Here is a 6,988-nt window from a genome sequence, read left to right as displayed (position 1 = left end):
TCCGTATCAAGGGGGTGGACTGTTAGGAGTACCCCAAGGGATTAAGGAATAGTTTGTTTGGAAGTGATGTGTGTTGTTGACATAAGATATAAGATGAGGTAATGTTGTTGACTTAAGAGTAAACAAGTGTGTGTATTAGTGATAAGATAGGCCACGACGTAAACATGTGTGAAAAATAAGTGATGTAATGCTTAAGGTATAAACAAATGATGTAATGCTAAAAGTAAGGAATATATATATGAGGCACGGAGGACTTGGGAGCCATCCTCGAACGGGCTAACATCTGGCCGTTCGTGGGTCCGACCAGTCTCTGCTCCGGAGCTGGTGTGTGTGGTGCTTTATCGGTGGTGACCTGAATAAACGAAGCAAAGGACAACCGGGTTACAGTGTGTTCTTTGAGTACGTCGCCGGGTTACCAGGCCAGTGAGGACATCTTCGAGGGCAAGACGATACTAGGCCGATCGGAGGACCCCTGAGAGGTGATCCACTCCAGCTTCGGGAGTTGCTCGCGACATGTATTTTGAAGAGCAGGCTTGGCCTGCCTAAATTCACAGCCGTTGGCTTTTGGGGCACTTGGAGCAAAATTTCTCATTATCTCTCTTTGAAACAATTTCAGATTTACTAAAAAGTTTTTTAAAAATAGCATAAATGTATGAATATGCTTTTTACTCATATTTAGCTATTGTTAGTATTTTACCCCATTTGCTTTATCATTTACTTGCTCTCTGTCCCCACATAATACTATTATGAAGTTTTGTAAATGTAACTTTGGTTACAATAACTGTATTTAATCTGTAGTCAGCATTCCAAGTTCACCAATTAACTTGATTTCCCCCTCAAGTGCTGGATCTAGTGTAGGACTTCGTATTGCATTTAATTGTCCACTCTTTTTAGTTGTCCTTAATCTGGAACATATCTTTGTCTTTAATGACATTGAGATGTCATTGGAAAATATTATTTTTATTTCCTGTTTTTAATATATTCTTTCATTTTAAGTTTGATATATTTTTTTTTTTTAAATTAGGCTCAGGTTATGCATCCCCCACTGGAATACTCTGTAAATAATTTTGTGTACTTTTTGTAGTATAATAGCTGAAAGCAGGGGAAATCTGTCTGTCCCTCATAGGTGGAGTTAATTTTGATCACTGCTATATGAGGAGACAATTTAAGATTGCAAATATCCTACTCCCCATCAAAATTTTTCCCTAGATTTAATATCACTGTTCAAACCAATGATGGTTCATCTTCCAATTCCATCTCTCTTGCTAGGTTTGTTTGTTTCTCTAAGCATGAGTTCCAGTTTCTTTTTCATATATTTCTTCATTTATCAATTTATCATTTGTATGGATTCCTATTTTTATTTTTTTAAAATATTTATTTTTTATTTTTTGGTGGACACAACATCTTTATTTTGTATGTGATGCTGAGAATCGAACCCAGCGCCCAGCGCATGCCAGGCGAGTGCGCTACCGCTTGAGCCACATCCCCAGCCCTAGATTCCTATTTTTAATAGTTTATGATTGATTTCTATACACAAATATTTTGGTGCTCAAGTAGTCTTATATTTGACTAATGTCCCTTCAAAGCAGTTTTGGTATTTGAAATGCCCCCATTATTTCTTGTGTACTTTTTTACTTTACTTTCTCCTAGGCTGTGTCTGTTGTCATGTCCAGTAAGTACACAACTAACATGGGGCCTCCTACAAGCACATATGGATGAGAGTAATCACGGTGAGAATTTGGGCTGGGAATTATTTTTCTCCAGCTGATTTTTTTTCCCCCTGGCCTGGTACATCCTTTTCAAAACAAGTAGGAGTAAGGGCGAGTCCTTTTTCCTCCACAAACATAAGTATAGCCAGCTTTCCATATCCATGGGTTCTGTATCCATGGACTCAACAGTGCATTGAATATATATTAGAGGAAAATTGTGTCTGTATATGGGAGAAAAAAAAATATAGGAGGATGTGCATCTTGGGTTTTATGCAAAATTTTTTTAATAAAAGGACTTGGATATCAATGGATTTTACTCTTGATAGTGCTCCTGGAGCTAATATCCCTCAGAGACCAAGGAACAGATGTATGTCTAAAGAAGTTTGTACTTTCAAATAGTAGAAAATTGTGATCTGAACTCATTGTAGTGCTTTTACATTAGTGCATATTTTTCTTTTCTCCCTTTCTTTTCTTTCTGTTCTGCCCTTCAGGAAAAGACAAAGTAATGAAGAATGATATCTGGTTCCTTTTTATTTTAATTTTCTCCTTCTAAAATGCTCTCAAAACCAAATGCTAGGGCTAGGGTTGTAGCTCAGTGGTAGAGTTCTTGCCTAGCATGTGTGAAGCACTGGGTTCAATCCTCAGCACCAAATAAAAATAAATAAATAAAATAAAGGTATTTTGTCCATCTACAACTAAAAGAAGAAGAAAAAAAATGCTACCTTCTCATCTTGAAGATGTTCAATACCACCATCAGAACCACTATTGATAGGCCTAATTTCTATTCCACATTCTGCACCGAGTAATAGTCTATAAATATGCTTATTCCCCTTTGCAATTTCTACTCATTTTAAATTCTGTACTCAGTAAGTTTTTAAGGACACACAAAAGAGAACTCAGGAGCAAAAGGGATCTCTTTTTCCTGCCTAGAGCTGTGCTGAGCAATTTTACTTTATGGTAAAGAAACTTCAATAAAACCCAGTGTTAAATATTTCTTTGGGGCAAACACCATTTGGGTTTTGCAATAGAGAACATTAGTCTAGGACAAAAAGGGAGGCAATGTTTTAAACTTGTTTACACATACTGAAGTTTGCCACATTTGGGGTTAAAATGGCCTTGGAGACTTCTTAGCTTTCTAGATTGGACAAATTATTTAATTTCTTAAAATCTCAATTTCTTCACATTGAACTGTAAACAATAATACCTATATTCAGGATTGTTGTGAGGTTTATAGAAGAAATGTACACAAGTTGCTTTGCTTGGGGCCTGGTATGAAGTGTCTTTATTATTCAGTGGCTATTTTTACTTTTATTGTTTGTATTAAATTGGGGCTTCTTAACTTGGAAGAAGCCATAAATATCCTTTTGATTGGCACATCTTTTCCAGCTCAGAAACTGAAATATCTGCCCACAGGGATCTCTGACAGTGGAAGGAGAACCATATGGAAATAAATGGTCCCTTTTTAAAATGAGTTCTCTCACAGAAAAAAATGTTCTCTAAACACTTTTCCTTTACAAGTGCTATTAGGGCAACAAGCTCACTGCTCTTGAATAGCTAAGATATGATAAATTCCTTGTGAAAAAAAATTAACAAAAGCATCTTTTAGCCTATAAAAGCAGGTAAAACTTGCTCTTTACTGATAAGCAAAAGTAGGAAGGAAAAAGATACGAGAATGGAAAAACAATGCTCAGAAAGGATTGAAAATCAAAATTAGTGGCAATGCTTAGCCTAGATATTCTGGGGTTTTGTTTTTGTTTTTCAATACAAATGAGTAATATTTAAAATGAAAAGAGATAAGAGAAGAAGAAGAAGGCTTCTATAGTTTGGATCTTGATTGTACTCCAAAGGCTCATGTGCTAAATGCTTGATCTTCAGTTTGTGGTGATACTGGGAGATAGTGGAACCTTTGAAAAGTGAGTGGCAGTAGGAGCTCCTTAGGGAATTGGAAGGGGATTATGGAGCAGTAGGCTCTTCCTCTTCTCTTTTTATTTCCTGGCTACTAGTTGAGCAGTTCTATGTGTCTTGTGCTTCAGTCTTGCGCTCTTGCCTTGCTACAGACCTGAAACAATGTCAATTGATTATGGACTCGACCTCCCAAACATTGAGCCAAAATAAACCTTAACTCTTTATAAGTTGATCATCTCAGGTATTGTGTTCTAATGACAGAAAGTTGACTGACAATAAGGCTAAGGACCAGATTTAAGACTTTAAAAATATACATTGTGCCTTTTTACAATAAGCATCAAAGTAAAGTTTCCCCTAACAATCTGAGGGAGAATTTCAATGAGAGGTATACCTAGGACTTATATTACTGGGTCCAAAAATTTACATACTTTGGTGTGGGGAGCCATTCTGACACGTGATTGGGTGACTCCCGTTAAGGGCCTGAGGTGCTCTGGCTGTGTCGGGGCTATCCCGACCCTTTCCTGATGAGAGAGCCCATCCGTGTGGGGGTGTGCGTGACCACTGACCCTGGAGACCCAATCACTGGCCCTGACCTTGGAGTGCAGCCCCCCCTCAACCTTCATTGGATGGAATTCTCCCCTGAATCTCTTGTCCCCCAAATAAAAGGCTACTCCCCGGCGTGTTTGCTGTCTCTCTCTCCTGCTAGCCCAGAGTAATCCTTGCTGCCCTGCTGGGCGGCTAGAGGCGGGAACCAGGGAGGCGAGCCGTCTCGGACCTAGCAATGTAAAATAAGGTACTGTCTGTGTGTTTTATTTTGATCTCTTCTAACTAACTTAATGCCTAGAACCTCATTAATGAAACCACTGTGCAGGCCGCGTGGTAGAATTGGCGCCCACGAGGGGGGCATTCTGAATTAGTTAGATTGAGTGGGAGCACGCGCTAAAAAGATAAGGAAAAGAATAAAAAGGAAGATAAGGAAAAAGAAATAAAGATAAAGGAAGATAAGGAATAAAGATAAAGATAAGGAAGAGGTGACATTTGGGTCACAAAAGTACCGGGAGATATTGAAGGAAAGAGACGTTAAATTACTTAAAATGGGAAATTCTACTTCTTCGGATAAAGAAATGTATCTGACTATTTTAGACAGTATAATTAATCAGAAAGGAAAACAGATAAAGAAAACTCAGTTATTACAATTCTTAAAGATTGTAGGTGAATATTGTCCTTGGTTTTGTGACCAAGAGTCTCCAAATTTACTTACTTGGGAGAAATTAAGAAGGAAAAAAGTTTGTCTTTTTAAAAATATGGGCCAGAGTTCACAGCCCCCTAAAGACCTTTTAAAAGACATTCAAGGAGCTGTTAAGTCTATTCAAATGGAAAATCGGCCTGAGGCTAAGTTAATTTCCTTTCCCTTGAGCCGTTTAAGAACAAAAGCACTAGGGACCAAAGTTAGAAATGTGAACTTAGACTCGCAGCCCCATGCGGAGAATTCAGATGGCGCGGATCAGCCCGCTTTCTCACCTCCGCCAGCATTTCCTCCTAGCGGGAGCCCGGGAATTCCAGGAACTGTCGCACAGTGTGACGTCATCGCGCCGGCCATGGGGGCTGCCATCTTTAGATTTACCGGAGCAAAACAAACAGTTTCCATGCCGACCATGGGGGCCGCCATCTTTAATTTTACCGGAGCGGAACCACAGTTTCCGTACAAACCCCTAATGATTTTCAAGGCTTTTAAGAGAGATATTTTAGCCAGAATGGGACTGTTATTAGTTACTCCAAATTCTATAAGATCAGTTGAGGAAGTTAATCAGAGGTATTTTCCTGGAGATGATAAGGAGACCTTTCAGGAAGAATATCTATTTACAAGCCAGTCTCCATGACAAAGATTAGTAAATACTCCAGACCAAAATTTTTACTAGGGGCCCTGAGTACTTCCCCGATCCCTAAGACAGCTGAAAAAATCACGTGGCTCACAGAAGAGCCTATATGGATTTCTCAGTGGCCCATCTCAGGGGAAAAGCTTAAAATAATTCATAGATTAGTTGAGGAACAACTTCAGGCTGGTCATATTGAACCAACACTTAGCCCTTGGAATACACCTATTTTTGTTATTAAGAAAAAGTCAGGAAATTGGAGATTACTACAGGATTTAAGGGCGATAAATCATGCAATTCAGCCTATGGGATCATTACAGCCAGGACTTCCCTCCCCCACAGCCATTCCTTTAGATTATAGCTTGATGGTAATAGATTTAAAAGACTGTTTTTTCTCTATAAGGTTACATCCTGAAGATTGTGAAAGATTTGCTTTCACTGTCCCAGCAATTAATTTTAAGGAACCTGTTAAAAGATACTGTTGGAAGGTGCTTCCTCAGGGAATGCGTAATAGCCCTACACTGTGCCAAAAATATGTTGACCAGGCAATAGATCCCATTAGAAATAGCTTCCCTAATGCTTATATTATTCATTTTATGGATGATATATTATTGGCTCATGCTAATCCAGAAGTACTTTCAGAAATTTTTACTCAGTTAGAGACTTCACTTACAGCAATGGGTTTATGTATAGCTCCTCAAAAAATTCAAAAGGTATCTCCTTTTCAATATCTAGGTCAGATAATTCAGGGACGTACAATCCGTCCTCAAAATCTTCAGATAAGAGTTAAAGAGTTACATACCCTTAATGATTTTCAAAAACTATTAGGAGATATTAACTGGCTAAGACCATCTTTAAAGCTAACTACTTCTGAGTTAAGTCCTTTATTTCAGATATTACAAGGAAATCCTTCTCCAACCTCTCCACGTCAACTAACTTTAGAAGCTAAGGCAGCCTTAAGGAAAGTGGAAATTGCAATTAAAAATGCACAGCTTACTAGAATAGATCCTAAAGAAATAATGTATTTATTAATATTTCCAACTGAGCATACCCCAACAGGAGCCATATGGCAAAGATTAGGAGTTATTGAATGGATTTATTTATCCCATTCCCCTCAAAAAACATTAATTCCTTTTCATGATTCTATAGCTCAATTAGTAATTAAGGGTAGAACTAGGATTTTACAATTAATTGGATCTGAGCCTGATATCATAATTATTCCATTTTCTGTTCAACAGACTAATTGGCTTTTTCAAACTTCTAGCTCCTGGCAGATAGCTTTTGCAGATTTCCCTGGCCAGATAGATAGCCATTATCCTCGTGATAAGATTGTACAATTTGCATCATTAACATCACTTATTTTTCCAAAGATTGTACGTTCTCATCCAATAGAGGAAGCTTTATCGGTGTTCACAGATGGTTCCAACTCTGGTAAGGCAGGTTTCTTCAGCCGTGTTCACACAGAGGTAATACAAACTTCTTATACTTCTGCCCGAAGGG

General features: G+C 38.3%; 1 protein-coding gene across 1 annotated transcript in view; it reads right to left on the bottom strand.

Annotated features, from left to right (window-relative positions):
* Positions 1–1,477: 1,477 nt before the first annotated feature.
* The window catches only part of PGBD1 (piggyBac transposable element derived 1), a 340,888-nt gene continuing 335,377 nt past the window's right edge, over positions 1,478–6,988 (bottom strand). The window contains exon 8 of the transcript XR_014021959.1: positions 1,478–1,500. The gene's annotated coding sequence lies outside the window, so the exon portion shown is untranslated. The remainder of the gene's footprint in view (positions 1,501–6,988) is intronic.

Source organism: Spermophilus citellus, assembly GCF_964194105.1.
Source record: "Spermophilus citellus genome assembly, chromosome: 5".
In the NCBI taxonomy this organism is placed as follows: domain Eukaryota; kingdom Metazoa; phylum Chordata; class Mammalia; order Rodentia; family Sciuridae; genus Spermophilus; species Spermophilus citellus.
This window is presented reverse-complemented; position numbering and strand designations above follow the sequence as displayed.